Raw genomic sequence first — 16,242 nt, forward strand, 5'->3', positions numbered from 1 at the left:
GTGTGTGTGTGTGTGTGTGTGTGTGTGTGTGTGTCTGTGTCTGTGTCTGTGTCTGTGTCTGTCTGTGTGAGTGTTGGGGCACAGTTCTACCCCACTGCCTATTGCTTACTCTCTGAGATAGTATGGGATAATAAACCTGGATTTCTTCGAGGACCACACTGTTTTAGGCATGGACAAGTCGGCTCATTTGGACATTTTCCTATAATAGAATCTGATGGTCTGTGACAGAGAGCTGACTCAGGTGACAAAGCACAAATTGTTAGAATGGTAGTTGGAGAATTGATTTAACTGAGGAATGAATGAATGAATGAAAAAACATTAGTTTAATGCTGACTGTGTGTTGGGTCCTTGAGGAGTTGCTCTTCTCTACCACCCCCCACCTCAAGTAACCTCTTAGAGCTCTGGGAAGGCCATCTTTGTAGCTGTGTAGGGAACTTCTCCGAATATGAGAGGGAGTTTTGTGTAGTGGAAAGGATGATGAATCAGAAGTCAGGAGAGATCTGGGTTCAAAGTCTGTCTCCTTTGTAGCCACAAATGAATCATCTTCCTCACCGAGCCTCAGTGGTGTGCTGGTAATGTTGAACGATGGTCTCTCTGAAAAGCAGAACACACTTTTCAAAGTTTAAACTGCATCATTAATATTTTCTCCATGATTTTCTTAAGTCTAGACAATCTATAAAAAAACATGTCAAGTCCTGATTTATAGCAATTTCTGATATGTAAATATTCACACTGAAAATTTAACAATCAGCTCTCTTAGAGCTAATTTCTGGCTCCAGAACACTCTCCCCACCCCTTAGTTTCATCTGTAAAATTGGAATACTGAGAGCTATAGCATTTATCTCACTGTGATTGTGAGGATTAAATGAGATAATGCAGAACATAAAGGTAAATATCAGCAATAATGGCTCTGTGGGTGTTTTTCATAAGCCCTCTTCTACTCACTAGTCTATGGGAAGGCAAGTTGAAAGGGTATTTGTCTAGTGCCTATGTCTCCTTCTTCCAGAGAAGGGGTCTTGCTGTTCTCTGGCTATGCTTGGTCAAATCAAGTCAACTTGTATTTATTAAGCACTGAATGTGTCAGGCATGATGCTAAGTGATGAGGAGCACAAAGAAAGGCCAAAAAAAGTCCCTACCCTCAAGGAGCTTGTAATCTAACGAGGGAGACAACATGCAAACACCTTCGTACAAACAAGATATATACAGAATAAACTGGAGATAATAAACGGAAGGCAGGTGCAAGCATTAAGGGGTATTTGATAGTGCAGATACAATTGAGGCTGTATAATTGAGAAAAAAGTTATTCTGAAATTCTGCCCTTTCCCTTTAAGAGCTCCAGCTCTTCTAACCATTGCCAACAGCTGTTCTAGATCCCAGTTCTTCTGAGATTCCCATTCTAGCTGGTGCTAAAGACTCATTAATTCTTTCTTAGAGTCTCAAGTTGGTCTGGTCCACTGTACCTGGAGTACACTGATATCCTAAACTCTTTTCCTCTTAGTTCAGGCAAGATGGGGCTGAAATTTTTCTTTTTTCATAAAATAAATTTTATTAATGCTTTTTTGTTTTTAAAACACAATAATTAGGTGACACCATAAGCAAATTAGAAGAGCAAGAAAGAGTATACCTGTCAGATATATGGAATGGGAAAGAATTCATGACCAAATAAGAGATAGAGAGTGTTATGAAATGTAAAACAATAATTTTAATTACATTAAATTATAAAGCTTTTGCATAAACAAAACCAATAGAACCAACATTAGAAGGAAAGCAGAAAGATGGGAAACACTTTTTAGAGCAAATGTCTCTGATCGAGGCCTCATTTCCCAAATATATAGAGAACTGAATCAAATTTATAAGAATATAAGCCATTCCCCAAATGAGAAATACTCAAAGGACATGAAAAGGCAAGTTTTCAGAGGAAGAAATCAAAACTAGCTGTAGGCATATGATGAAGTTCTCTAAATCACTTTTAATTAGAGAAATGCAAAGTAAAATAACTTTAAGCTATCACCTCACACCTATCAGATTGTCTAATATGACAGAAAAGGAAAATGATAAATGTTGGAGAGGAAGTAAGGAAAACTAATGCATTAGTAGAGTTGGTAGAGTTGTGAACTGATTCAATATTCTAGAGAGCAGTTTGGAATTATGCCCAAGGGCAACCAAACTATTCATAGCCTTTGATCCAGCAATACCACTTCTAAGTCTATATCCCAAGAGATCATAAAAAAGGAGAAAGGACCTACATGTACAAAATTTCTAGCAGCCCTTTTTGTAGTGGCAAAATATTGGGAACTGAGGGGATGTCCATCAGTTGGGGAATTGCTGGACAAACTGTGGTAATGGAATACTGTTGTGCAATAAGAAATGATGAAAAAGTAGATTTTAGAAAAACCTGGAAAGATTTCTGTGAACTAATGCAAAGTGAAATTAGCAGAACCAGGAAAACGTTGTACACAGTATCAGCAACATTGTGTGATGAACAGCTATGGATGATTTAGCTCTTCTCAGCAACACAATGATCTTAAACAAGTACAAAGTGCTCATGAAGGAAAATGCTATCCATATCCATATAAAAAACTGATGGACTCTGAATGCAGATTGAAGCATATTTTTTTCACTTACTTTATTCTTTTTTATAGTTTTTTTTTCCTTTTGATCTCTTTCTTCTTTCACAACTATGACTAATATGGAAATATGTTTTACATGACGGCCCATTTATAACCTATATCAAATTGCCTACCATTTTTGGAAGAGGGGAGACAGGAAAGGAGAAAAAATTTGAAACTCACAATCTTGTAAAAATGAATACTAAAAATTGTCTCGACGTAATTGGGGAAAAATACTATTAAAAATGCTATTTAAAATCTGCCCTAAATCAATCAATCACAGTAATTTCCAAATGTAGCCTCCTTCACTCAACCCCCCTCCTTAAAATTGAACCATTACTTGCAATAAACAAAAAACAGTTAAGTGAAAACAACCAATAGAGTGACTGAATCATCATATTCAACATTCTGCCCAAGTAGTCTTCCACCTGTCTACAGAAAAGACAGTGATACGGTTTGTTATTTACCGGTTTTATTTCACTATTCAATGTCATTGTTGGTTTTCCAGTTTTTCTTTTAGTGACATATACATATATATATATTACATATGTATATATATGTATGCATGTATGTATGTGTGTATATATATATATACAAACATACACATATATGTGTATGAATATGTGTAGTTACATATTCATATACATATATGTACATATTCTTCTGGTTTCTCTTATTTCATGCTGTATTATTTCATATAAGGGCCATGTCCAGTTGTCCTGACCACTGGACCCAGATGGCTCCTGAGGAGAAAGTAAGGCTGGTGACTTTGCGCAGCCCTCCCTCAGTTAAACCCAATTCATTCTTATGTCATGGTGTCACTTCCCTGATGTTATGGTCTTATTTGGGAATAGCAGTTCATACATATCTCATGTTTCTCTGAATTTATCATTTCTTACAGCACAATCATATCTCATTAACTTTACGTATCACAAATTCTTCAGCCATTCCCCATATCAGAGGGTACCTACTTAGTTTCCAGGACTTTGCTGCTACAAAAAAGTGCTGCTGTGAATATTTTGGTAGGTACAAGACCTTTACTTCTTTTTCTGACTTCCTTGAGGTATATACTTTATGGGGTCAAATGATTACGAACAATTTAAACAATTTTCTTACACAATTTCAAATTGTTATCCAGAATTGCTGAACCAATTTACTGCTTCACCAATAGTACAGTAGTATGCCTGTTTTCCCACAGCCCCTTCAAGAGCTGGAATTTTTCAAAAGGAACTTTTGCTAGGAAACTGAGAGAAAACAGAATGAAAACCACATATTCACTGAAGTGAATGAGTTCACAGAGTTCAGATTTCTAACTTTAACTGATGTTCAGCCAAAGATTGGCTTGGCTGGCATGTTTTAGGGGGCACCCAACTCCAAGTTTCTTTCCCTTGCCCCAACCCTGTCTGGACAAGATGCTAAATAAAGACACAGATTTTTTAGGCTAAGGTGGGTGAGTTTGTTTGTTTGTTCTTTTTTTCTTGGTTTTGCTTTTAGATCTAAGGGTGTACATGTCTCTGTGGAGGGGGGGTAAAGGAGTGGGGGAGATTCCTTACTTTTGCCTAGTTCCTGCTCCCAGTCTTATTTCTGGGTATGTGCCACCCAAGTTGACCATTGCAGCTATTGATTCCTCTGCTCTTTAGTTCAAGGGCTGCTCTGGCCCCTAAAGGTTCTTATTTTTTTTTCCTTAACCCTTCAAATGGGGAAGGCACTTCCTTAACCAGTCCCCAAAGATTCCTCCCCTGTCCTTCATACAGCCTTTTGCTGCCTCCTGGATATTGCTATGGCTTTGGCTTGTCTCCCTCTGTGCCATTTAGTTTGACTGAAAGAGTTTCACATCCTGCTATTAGGACTAGTTCTACCTTTTAGGGAAGCTCAATATGTCTCTCTTTTGTTCTAAAGTCTAGTCTCCTTAGTGATCATGTTGCCAAGATGGCACCTGCCATTTTTCTCTAGATAATTCCTTGAACAACATTCAGTTGTTTCAGATCTGCAGTCTTTGCCCTCTTCCCTCTCTCCCATACTCCTTGCTCATTATTCCCTGTTCCCTTTTCAATTTCCTATTGAGCTCCTGTTTTCTATCAAAGGGTTTTCTCTGGTTCTTAGCCCCTTTTCAGAGTAGAGATGAAGACCATATTCTAAATCTTTCCTAGTTGTGTTACTAGATGAGACCACTTCACTAGGGGTTTCTTTCTACTCAACTGGTTCCCTTCAGAAAAGGTTTTATAGGATCATATTTTTGAGCTGGAAGGGACCTTAAGGCCATGTAGTCCAAATACCTCATCTGAGGAAATGGAGACCAGCCCAAAGTCTCATAGAGGCAGGATTTGCACCTGATTTTTTGGCTTCAGAACCAAAACTCCTCTCACTGTACCACACTGCCTCTTCCAGAACATATGTGTGTGTGTGTGTGTGTGTGTGTGTGTGTGTGTGTGTGTGTACTATATAAAGTATCTTAAGCACATAATAAAGATAACAGACAATTTCCAACAGAGGCAGAAAAGGGCTATTCTCTCACATCACCCCAGCAAAAATATTTCATAAAAACAAGCTGTTTGAAGTAGTTTTGAGAGACTTTTTAACTCAGTGCTTCTTGCATTTTTTTCTTTACTCAATCAATATCCCTCAGGCAGGGGTGGGGAACTTTTTTCCCTCCTGTTTGGAGCTATTGACCCTGAAGGGGGGAAAATCATTCCATGGCCACATAAAAATAAAAACTGATAAATGATTTAAGCTGTGTGTTTAGTTTGTGTTTTTTTAAAGTAAGAAATAGAAAATGTTGGCTTTACTTTTAAAGTTCAGAACAGGAAACTATAAGATGTATTTAATAAGTGCAATAAATAATATAGAAGGCTCTCACTTATATACTATGACCAAAGAGAAAGGAAAAGAGGCAGAAAGAGATAAATTCCTCAGGACTCCAGGACTGATGATCCACTGCACTACCTAGCTGCCTCTCCTTTTACTCTTTTCTTTTTTTTTTAAAGAGGAATTTGGGGTTAAGTGACTTGTCAAGAGTCACACAGCTAGTAAGTGTTAAGTGTTTGAGGCCAGATTTGAACTCAGATCAGAGAAAGATCAGGAAATGTAAAGAACAATGATGTAGAAGAGAGAAAGGTCATAGGCAATTGCTTGTTGACTCAGTTCCGTGACGGAACTTTCATCCCCAGATTCTGTCATGGGAAGATCCCGGCTCTTCTCCATCCCTTCTCATCTTTCACTGCTACCCAAGAGATACCTATCAAGCCCCTGTCCTTCAACCTTTCATCCTGCTCTGACCTTGGAGGGCCCTGGTTCTTATCTATGCCACCAACTCATTAGTAATAGAAACACCTGTTTCGAATTTACTGATTTCAATCTAAATTCTACTCCTTCTTCTCTGTGGGTTCCTCCTCCAGCAAGTACCTGCCTCTGCAAAGCATAGTGAGGCCTACGCATTACTACAAGACATCACTTTCAGATGCTACTCAGTGATGTTTGTTACTCAGTAGCAGAGGAGAAGGGCCACAGAAGCCCCCAGTCACTAAGGATCACTCGATATTAGAGTACAAAAATGAAAACGGAATAAAATTAGACAGAGGACCTTCCCTAAGGAGGCCTATGTCTCATTATCCCCTCTGGCCTCCCTCATGACTAGACCGTCTGGAATCTTCTTTCTCCTCATTTGCCACACCGCCATCTTGAGAAGCCTACGCCATGGGGTCTTCCCTTCCTCTCCTCCTCCCCTCCACCCTTTTTGCAGTGCCACTTTATGTATTTTCTTTCCCCATGAAAATGCACTCTATGAAGACTGAAACTATTATTTCTTCTAGGGAGTAGCTAGGTGGTACAGTGGCTACAGTACCAGTGCAGGAGTCAGGAGGATCTGAGTTCAAATGTCACCTCAGACACTTGACTCACTAGCTGTGTGACCTTGGGCAAGTCACTTAACCCCAATTGCCTCATCCTGGGTCATCTCCAGTCATCTTGATGAATATCTGATCACTGGATTCAGATGATTCTGGAGGAGAAGTGAGGCTGGTGACCTACACAGCCTTCCCTCACTCAAAGCAAACTCAAGTGCAAGTCATGTCACTATTTCTCTGATTGGCCTGGTCTTCTTTGGCAGTGAAGGACGAACACACACACATTATTTCTTCTGTTTATATACTCAGTGTTTGGCACATAGCAATTGCTTAATAAATTATCTATCTTTATCTACCTACCTAAACATCAGAGTACTACTTGTTTGATCTTCTTCATTCCTTCATTTAAAGAAAAAATAGGGGGCAGCTAGGTGGCACAATGGATAGATCACTGTATTCAGGAGTTCAAATCTGGCCTCAGAAACTTACTAGCTGTTTGCCTCACTTTTCTTATCCGTTAAAATGAGCTGGAAAATGAAATGGCAAACCACTCCAGTTTCTTGTCAAAAAAAAAAAAAAAAACCAAACCAACACAAATGGGGTCACAGAGAGTCAGATACAATGGAAAGGATCCAATAACAGCAAAAAATATGTTTGTAGACCGATGGGAGAAAGGAAAGAAGCAAACAATTATTAAGTGCCTACTATATGTTAGGCACTGTGCTAAACACTTTATAAATCTTCTGTCATTTGATCCTCACCACAACCCTAAGATGTAGGTGTAATTATTAACTCTTTCACAGTTGGGGAAACTGAGGCAAGCAGATCTACCACAGAGCCTTCATTCTTCTGTTGTCTCTTATATCATCCTCCCTTCCTCCTGTGTAAACCTCTTCCTTTCTGTGGAATGAATTAAAGTGAGATAATGCCTGACTTCTAGAAGCTTAAACTCAGAGAGAGAAAGAGAGTTGATGAATGTAAAGAAGTTAAATATACACAAAATACTTCTTTCCTGTGATGCATTAATTACTTTTTTTTTTTAAAGATCTCTTCTTTGGAGCAGAAAGGGGAGGGTGGAAGATGGTTTACTGGTTTGGCTGCAGCATTTTTCCTCAGAGAAATTTTTCCCTTTCCTAAAATCCTCTAATTAGATCATTGGCAGGACTGATTGACAGACAAAGTAATGGAAACATTTTTGAGTTGTCCTGGGAACTTTGTTACCCTGTGCGGCATTTCCCAGCAATGTAATTGCTCTGCAGGTTTGTTGTTGAATATTAAATATTTGATTTCCCCCTATTTCAACATGTGATGAGAGCCCTTTTCAATTTCTTATGTTTACCTCACTAAATAAAACTGGCTTTTACTAACTGAAGACATATTTAGTCCTTCAAGAATTCTGAGAACTAACTTTCCCTAAAGTTAAAAAAATATATGATTTCCTTGAAATCTGACATGGTTCTGAGTGCACTCTTAGCAAAATAATTTTATGAACTAAAATGGTACAGAAATCAGACTGTCCTTTGGATAAACATTCAGTTGAGAAATGTAGCTTTTCTAACTCTGTTCAAGTCTATTTAAATTGCTTTTGACTAATTTCCTGTAAAGGTACAGCTACATTTTTATTTTCTGTGTCCCATTCTCTCAACCATCTGAAAGATGAGGAAACAAAAGCAAAAAAGGGCATGGGACAAGTTCTGGAATTCACTATTTTCCCCTTCTCCAAATTCCCCTGTTCCCTTGAGGGTATCACCACCTTCTAGACATATGAACTCACAGCCTCAAACTTGTATTCAAGATTTTACCCTCCCTCACTCTTGAAAGTCAGTCACCAAATTCTGTCAATTTCATTATCCTCTTCTCTCCACCTATGGAATATCTCCCTAGTTCAGACCCTCATCACTTTCCAACAGTCAGCTTGGTTTCCCTGCTTCTGGTTTCTCCACAACTGCCAAAGTGATATTCTTAAAGTACAAGTTGGACAACATCACTGCTCTGCTCAAGGAGTTTTAATAATTCCCTATTGCTGCTAGGATAAAATACAAACTCTTCCATGTAGAATGTTTAAATCCTTTCTAACTTGACCCCAGCATTTCTTTTTCATATGTTATTTTATTTTTTCTAATTACGTGTAAAACAAATTTCAACATTCATTCTTAAAATACTTCAAGTTCCAAATTTTCTCCTTTTCTCCTGCACCTCCCCTCACCCTAAAACAATAAGCAATTTGACATTGTTTATATATGTGTATTCATGTATATGAAACACATATGTGTAATTATATATTATATAGACATATGTAATATATTATATAACATAGCATATGTACATATGTAATATGTACATTACACACATATAAAACATATAGTTCCATGAATTGTCATATTGTGAAAGAAAAAAACAGACCAAAAGAAAAAAAACATGAAAAAATAAAGTGAAAATAGTATGTATTTATGTGCATTCAGACTGCATCAGTTCTTTCTCTAGATGTGGATAGCATTTTTTATCATAAGTTCTTTGGAATTGTCTTGAATCATTGCATGGCTGAGAAAAGCTAAGTCATTCATAGCTGATCATTGTACAATATTGCTTTACGTGTATGGTATTCTCCTGGTTCTGCTCACTTTACTTGGTGCCAATTCATGAGTTTTTCTGAAGTCTGCCTACTCATCATTTCTTATAGCACAATAGTATTCCATTACATTCATATACCATAACTTGTTCAGCCATTCCCCAATTAATGAGCATCCCTTCAATTTCCAATTCTTTCCCACCACAAAAAAAGCTGCTATAAATATTTTTGTACAAGTAGGTCCTTTCTCCTCTCTCTCCCCCTTTTTTATCTCTTTCAGATATAGACCTAGTAATGGTATTGCTGGATCAAAGGATATGCACAGTTCGATTGCCCTTTGGGCATAGTTTCAAATTCCAGCATTTCTTTCTATATTGATTTAACATTACTCCCTCTCACATATTCTATGTTTCAACTAAATTGGTCTAATTACTGTTTCCTGCATACAATATACCATCTCCCATAATCCTATGATATATGTATATGTCAATCTCCAAGTTAGGAATAGTTTCCATACCAAAGTCCTTTTGTAATTAGGGATTTTGAAATCACAACTCATTTTCCCCATAGGATTAATATTCCAATAATATTTCAGTCAAACTGGTCTACTTATTATTTCCTAAACTCAGCCTCCATTTCTGTTTTCTTGACTTTGCATCATACGACCCCATGTACCTGAAATGTGCTCCCTCTTCACCTCTACCTCTTACAATCTTTATCTTCCTTCAGAGCTCAGGGTATTGCCTCCTACAGGAAGCTAATGCTCACCCTCCCTCCTCATATTATCTTGTATTCATATATCTGTGTATATGCTTATCTCTGCCTTCCTTCAAGTCCCAACTAAAATCCCACCTTCTACAGGAGACTTTTCCCAATTCCTCTTGATACAGCATGTTTGCACATGTTTTATATATGTTATATATACATGTATATACACGTATATAATTTTACAAGTTATCTCATTTATTAGATTGTGAGCTTCTTAAGGGCAAAGACTGTCTTTTGACATTTTGTTTTTGTAGTTCAAGTGACAACACAATCCCTGATACATAGTAGGTATTTAGTAAAAGCCTATTGACTGATTGGACCCATTTCCTTTTTTGTTAAAACAAGTGGGTTGGAGTAAATGACCTTGAAATATTTTGCAACAACAAGAATCTGTTTTCTTACTCATGTCTCAATTGGTCCCAAAACTCTTATACAACATGTCTCTGGCTTATCCCAGGGGAACCCTGAGAATATCTTCATCTGACTTGTTTAGCACTTCCTAAAATGTCCCTCAGCTCTCCTTCAAGCAGTCAGGCTGACAAGACACCAAACAGAGGATAGATTTTATTTGATGAAAGAAATACTGGTAGACTCGGGCTGCTTCTTGGTGTACGTAGCACCCTGCTGGGCTGATTTCTGTGGTACACACAAGGGCAAGGTCCATAGGTTTGCTTCTCCCTTTTATGGTTGTGTTACAGCTTCAGCATCTCCATCTGGTGAACAATCCTTGGTGAATATAGTTCCCTACAGTGGATACTTGGTTTTGCAGGTCTCTCTGGGTTTGCATTTCCATTTCTTCTCCATGAGGTCTACAATTATTTCTTAAGTAGATAGGTTCTTGTGCATGGGCCCTAGAAAATCTCCTATGAATTAGAGCTAGGGGGCTTACCTGCATGCTCAATACATATTCAATTTATTGTCTTGGAGGATTTAACCCTTTCAACTCTGTAACTCCTACTTTGGGACCCCCTTGTCTGGATTAGTATGGTATTCATATGGTATTCTTTATTTAGTCCACATTAAGCCAAAGTTTTTTGTTTTGTTTTTTTTTGCCACATGGCCATCTTTTTATGAATTGCTTTGTCACATCGATCATGCTCCCCATCTCCCTGATTTCTAGTTCTATAACCAAAATCAAATTAATACTGCCATTGCTACTAGAAAGGATATGTTAATTTATTTCCTTATGATTCCCTTCATCATCCCTGTAACTTTCCAAACCAAAAACCCTGGCCACCATTTCCATGAAAATGTGTATATGGATGGATGGATGGATAGAAGGTGTATTATGCGTTTGTGTGTACATATACCCATTTACACATATATGCAAGTGTGTGCATATTACACATGTGTATAAATAGGCATTTACTTATATGCACATATATGTGTATACATGACACAATGTACTATACATACACATGTGTATATAACACACACATATATATATATACAATGTACATACATAATAATACGTATACATACACACATGTCTATATAGAGGTAGACAGATGATCGATAGGTAGACATACGTATTCATGTTTTTTTTGAGGGAAGAGTTTCTTCTCCGTTTTATTTGATTCCCCAGTGTTTGGCACAGGGTAAATTTTTCACAAATGCTTTTTCATTTATTCATCATTACTTGAACATAATCCTATGTTAGATGTCTACTGTTCTGGGTATGGGGTACAAAGGGCACTGGGTAACCAGCAATCCTTCTCAGACTATACACAGGTTCTAACTATCTGTGTTAGAGCTGCCATTTTTAGGGCCTAGTGCTCCTTATGACCTTGCCTTTTAGACACATTTACACCATAATCTTGTTTGAAAAGAACTATCCACACCTGAAGGATGTTTCTGCACATTAGAATGTGCTGTCTAATGCTAGTTTCCCAGCAGCCCCTTGCTAGATCTGTGCTTCAGAAGTCTGATTTGAGGGTTTTTGTTTCAACTAAGCAGTTTTCTAGAATGACTTAAACCATTCATAACAGGAAGAAAATTAAGAATAGGTATCTTGAGTCTTGCAGCCACAGGCAAAGAAGCTTTCTTGCTAGTAAACAGGATAATTTCATTAATGGATTGTGGTGCATGTGACATATAACAAGAGAGCAAGGGCCTACATGTGGTTTTTTGTTAAGAGGACACTGGGCCAATGAAAGCTATTTCAATTGTAATGCTTTTAACTCATGTGGAATTTATTGCTGAAATTTCTATCAGCATTGTTGCCTCTCCTTTTCAAAATGTATATATACTGTGAGGAGGGGGCTAGATAGAGCAGTGTTCTACACCATGAATAAAAGATAACACCTAACCTTAGCTCCGGCATCAGACTCAGTATTTAAGGGATGAGGGAGAAGTGAAGATAATACATTTGTATGTAGCTTAGACTCACCTCAAACCTAGGGATGTGGTCCCTGCCTTTTATGTAACTTCATCTACCCCACAGTATTAGATCAAGCGTAGATAAAGAAATTTGGCAACACACTTCCAAGGGCTTTGAGGAATGGGTTATCAAAGCATCTGAAAGCATTAGAAAACTCTTGGGATTGAAGCAAACCCAAAATAACCAATAATAAGAAAGTATTGACAGCTATGACCCATATGCCTATTTTTTCATTTATGTAAAGTTTTAGTGATAATCATATACGGTATATTTAAGGTACCATTTCTGGGGGCATTAAGAGGAATAGGCAGGCCTTTTCAAATTTCAATCAGTCAGTAAATATATAGCACGGCACATCACATAATTGACTGAAAGATAGAGGAATACAAACGACACCATTGTTTATTGACTATTAAAAACTTTGAATCAAACAACAAGTTTCAAACAATAAGTTAAGTTTCTGTTATGTGTCAGGCACCATGTCAGGCTCAGGGGTTGACAAAAATCAAATGGTCCCTGCCTTCAAGGAGGTGATATTCTTTGGATAAATTGGTAGTTTATCAATCATAGAGCAAAATGTCCCCTCAAGTACTCTCCTCCTCCAAGTATATCCTATTCATATGTAAAAATTATGCCAAATTCTTTGAAAGAAATAGCATTAAAGGTAACAAAGGTGTCCAATGATCTTCTGAAAACCAACATTGGTCAAAGACTAGAACAAGGAGATATATGTTCATGAAACATGTTGACCACTGTCATGGAAGAGGTCCAATGCTGACTCCAAGTTGGAAAGTGGATTTACTACATCTGATGAGCTCCTCCAGGTGTTCCTGTATGGAGATGACATTGCGATGACTTGCAACAAGCTCTGGAACGTAGGAAAGCCTCCTGAATGAGATCAAAAGAGTTCAGCCTAACCACCCACACAGGAAAAAACCAAACAGATAAAGAAAGTCTATTGTGCAAATGATGAAATGCAGTTATATAGATAACCTGGAGGGTTTGTAATCAACATTTATGACTTAACTATATACTACAAATGTACTAAAGAGCATTGGGTCTGTAATTTAATAGGGGAAGGAGAGCAGTCTAGATTACCCTTGGGGAATAGAGAAACTCTTTAATGACCCCAAACTTCCCCCAGGAATGTTGTACTGGTGCTGTTGTATGGCTGAAAGTCATGGAACCCTGACAATATTCAAAGAAAAATTACTATTAATCCAGAAGGCAATGTAGAGGTGCATGGGAAGTGTGGGTAAGTCTCAAGACATTACAAAGAAAAGATTACAAAGGAGAATGAGATTGAAGTAACATACATCAAGGAAATATATAAGTCAAAAGAAAATAAGCTGGCTTTGTGACAAGACTGAGGGATTACTTATGGGTAGCTCATGTGTTCCACTGATATTCTTGCAATGTCAAGTGAAATTAAGGTCTCCAGTATGTAGGATAGATGTCCTCATGTCAAATGAACAAGATTTGCACAGATTGAAAGGCATGGGTGCGTTGTTTTGGAAGGAATATTGACATTGATTCTACTTCTACAACATTTCTTACATCTGTCCCCTTCATTCCCCCCATGATCACTACCTTATGGTCATTACATCTGATATGAACTATTGTACTATGCTCCTAATTGATCTCTTTACCTCTAGCGTCTCCTCTCTCTAAAATATGTTCCCTATAGCTACCAAAGTGAGATTGCTAAAGCATAGGTCAAACCATGCTAGTGTAATCAATAAATTAAGTGATTCTTTATGACCTCTAAGATCAGATAAAAATGCTTTTGTTTGATATTTAAAACTTTTTACAACTTTCATGTGTCTTAACTCCCAAGAAACTGGTTTTCTTGTATCTCACAAATGACAAACCATTTCAAGTCAACAAAGACTTATTAAGCATTTACCATGTGTCTAGGCACTGATAAATTCTGAGAATACAAATATAAACAGAAAGAAAACAACAGTCCCTGTCCTTAAGGTGTTATATTTTAATGGAGAGAAGACAACACATAAAAGGAAAATAAAAAGTTGGAAAAGGGAGGAAGGAGAAGAGAGTCCAAAGTGAAACCTGGATAGAAATAAAAACATGGCTGGACTGAGGACTTGAAGGCTAGACATGGAGGGAATTTTCAAGGTGAGGAGGATGCAGGGAACAAGCATTTACAAAAGCACCTCCTGCGTGCTAGAGACTATGCTAAGCACTTCACAAACGTTATCTCATTTGATCCTCACAACAACACTGCAAGGTAGGTACTATTATTATCATTCCCATTTTACAGCTGGATTGTTCATTTGTTTTTTATAATAAATTTTTTATAGATGTCTTCTGTTTCTTATATCATCATAGTTATCCCCTTTATTATTTCTCCTCCCTTTCCCCAAGACCTATACCATATAGCAAGCAGTATTTTTTAAAGAGGGGGGAAAATCAGCATAACTGAATGATACATTGAAAAAGTCCCAACACATGTGCAATGTATAACATCTTACAGATGAAACTTAGAATCTATAGTTTCATCAAAACTCAGCTCAAATATCATTTTCTAATTATTTCTTCTTTATCCAAACTATAGCTAATTTGTACGTTTATCACTCAGGAGTGGAGAACCTGTGGTCTCAAGGCCACATGTGACCTTGGGTAGAGCCTCTTGACTGAGTCCAAGTTTTATAGAATAAATCCTTTTATTAAAGGCATTTGCTATGTGAAGTTTATATTCAGTCAAAGACCCACACTTGAGGATGTAGAGGGTCATATGTGGCCTCAAGGCTGCAGGTTCCCCACTCATGAATTTTTGTCTTCTCCATTATATTATGAGCTTCTTCTTTAAAAGTTAATTTACTTTTTTTAGTTTTCAACATTCATTTCCTTAAGTTTTAAAATGTTTCCCCCTCCTTCTCCTCTCCCCTCCCCAAGACAGCATGCAATGTGATATAAGTTCTATATATACATTCCTCTTAAACCTATTTTCATATTAGACATGTATAGAAGAATTAGAGTGAATGAGAGGAACCATGAGAATTAAAAAAACAAAACAAAACAAAAAAAGAAAATAGTCTATCTTTGCTCCGCATTCAGACTCCATAGTTCTTTCTCTGGATGTGGATGGATATTATGAGCTTCTTGAGAGCAGGGACTGGTTTTTGTTTTGTTTGGGGTTTTTTTGTTTTTATGTGTATCCTCAGCACTTAGAACAGTGCCTGACACATTTTAAGCACTTCATGTATGCTTGTTGAGTGGCTGATTAGCTTTCCTGATCCTTACAAATGCTAGTGCCCCTCCTCTCTCCCACTAAAAAAAGTTGCCTTTGAATTTTTTTGTATATGTACATTTCTTTTCTGTTCACTTATATGTGTAGATTTTGTTTTGGCCTATAAGATGTGAACTTCTTGAGGCCAGGGGCTGTTTCATTTTTATCTCTGCATTCTTATTGCCTAGCACAATGCTTGATCTATAGTACCATTTTTTAATGAATGCTTATTGATTGATTGATGAGAAAAGCAATCCTGTCAAAACCCAAACAACCCAAACCACATGATTATATCAAATGGGGAAGAGAAAAAAAAGCTTTTAACAAAATATCACTCTCATTTATGTTAAAGACCCTTAAAAAAGCACGAACATTTAAGAAGTTTTTCAGCATTTTATGAAATATATTTCTAAAATGAAAAGTCTATGTTATTTGGACTAGAGAAACACTAGAATCTTTCCCAGTAAAGAGGGAGGTAAAGCAAATATGCTCCCTGTCTCCACTATTATTTAACACTGTCAAAATGTTAGTGATTGTGTTCATCTTTTGTTGCTGAAGAAGACCATGCCATCAGAGAAATGATGACATGACTTGCACCTGACTTTGTTTTGAGTGATGGAGGGCTGTGCTGGTCACCAGCCTCACTTCTCCTCCAGAGTCATCTGAATACAGAGCCTGATATTCCTCAGGATGAGTGGAAATGCACTGGGAGACCTTGGGCCCTTTAGGTCAAGGTCTTTGCAAGCACTCACTTAGAGTGAGGCAATGCCTATTCATTGAATAGGCCTGTTTAAGAAGTGTTCAGGGCATGGTCCCTTTAATGA

General features: G+C 37.5%; 1 long non-coding RNA gene across 3 annotated transcripts in view; it reads right to left on the minus strand.

Moving 5' to 3' along the window:
- Positions 1 to 300: 300 nt before the first annotated feature.
- The window catches only part of LOC140500876 (uncharacterized), a 177,531-nt gene continuing 161,589 nt past the window's right edge, over positions 301 to 16,242 (minus strand). For 2 of the 3 annotated variants that reach the window (XR_011965923.1, XR_011965924.1), the window contains one exon: positions 301 to 594. This is a non-coding gene — a long non-coding RNA (uncharacterized lncRNA). Of the gene's footprint in view, positions 595 to 12,552; positions 13,057 to 16,242 lie in introns of those variants that run through there. The other variant, XR_011965925.1, reaches the window with a different exon arrangement.

The sequence above is a fragment of the Notamacropus eugenii genome, chromosome 4, assembly GCF_028372415.1.
Source record: "Notamacropus eugenii isolate mMacEug1 chromosome 4, mMacEug1.pri_v2, whole genome shotgun sequence".
Lineage (NCBI taxonomy): Eukaryota > Metazoa > Chordata > Mammalia > Diprotodontia > Macropodidae > Notamacropus > Notamacropus eugenii.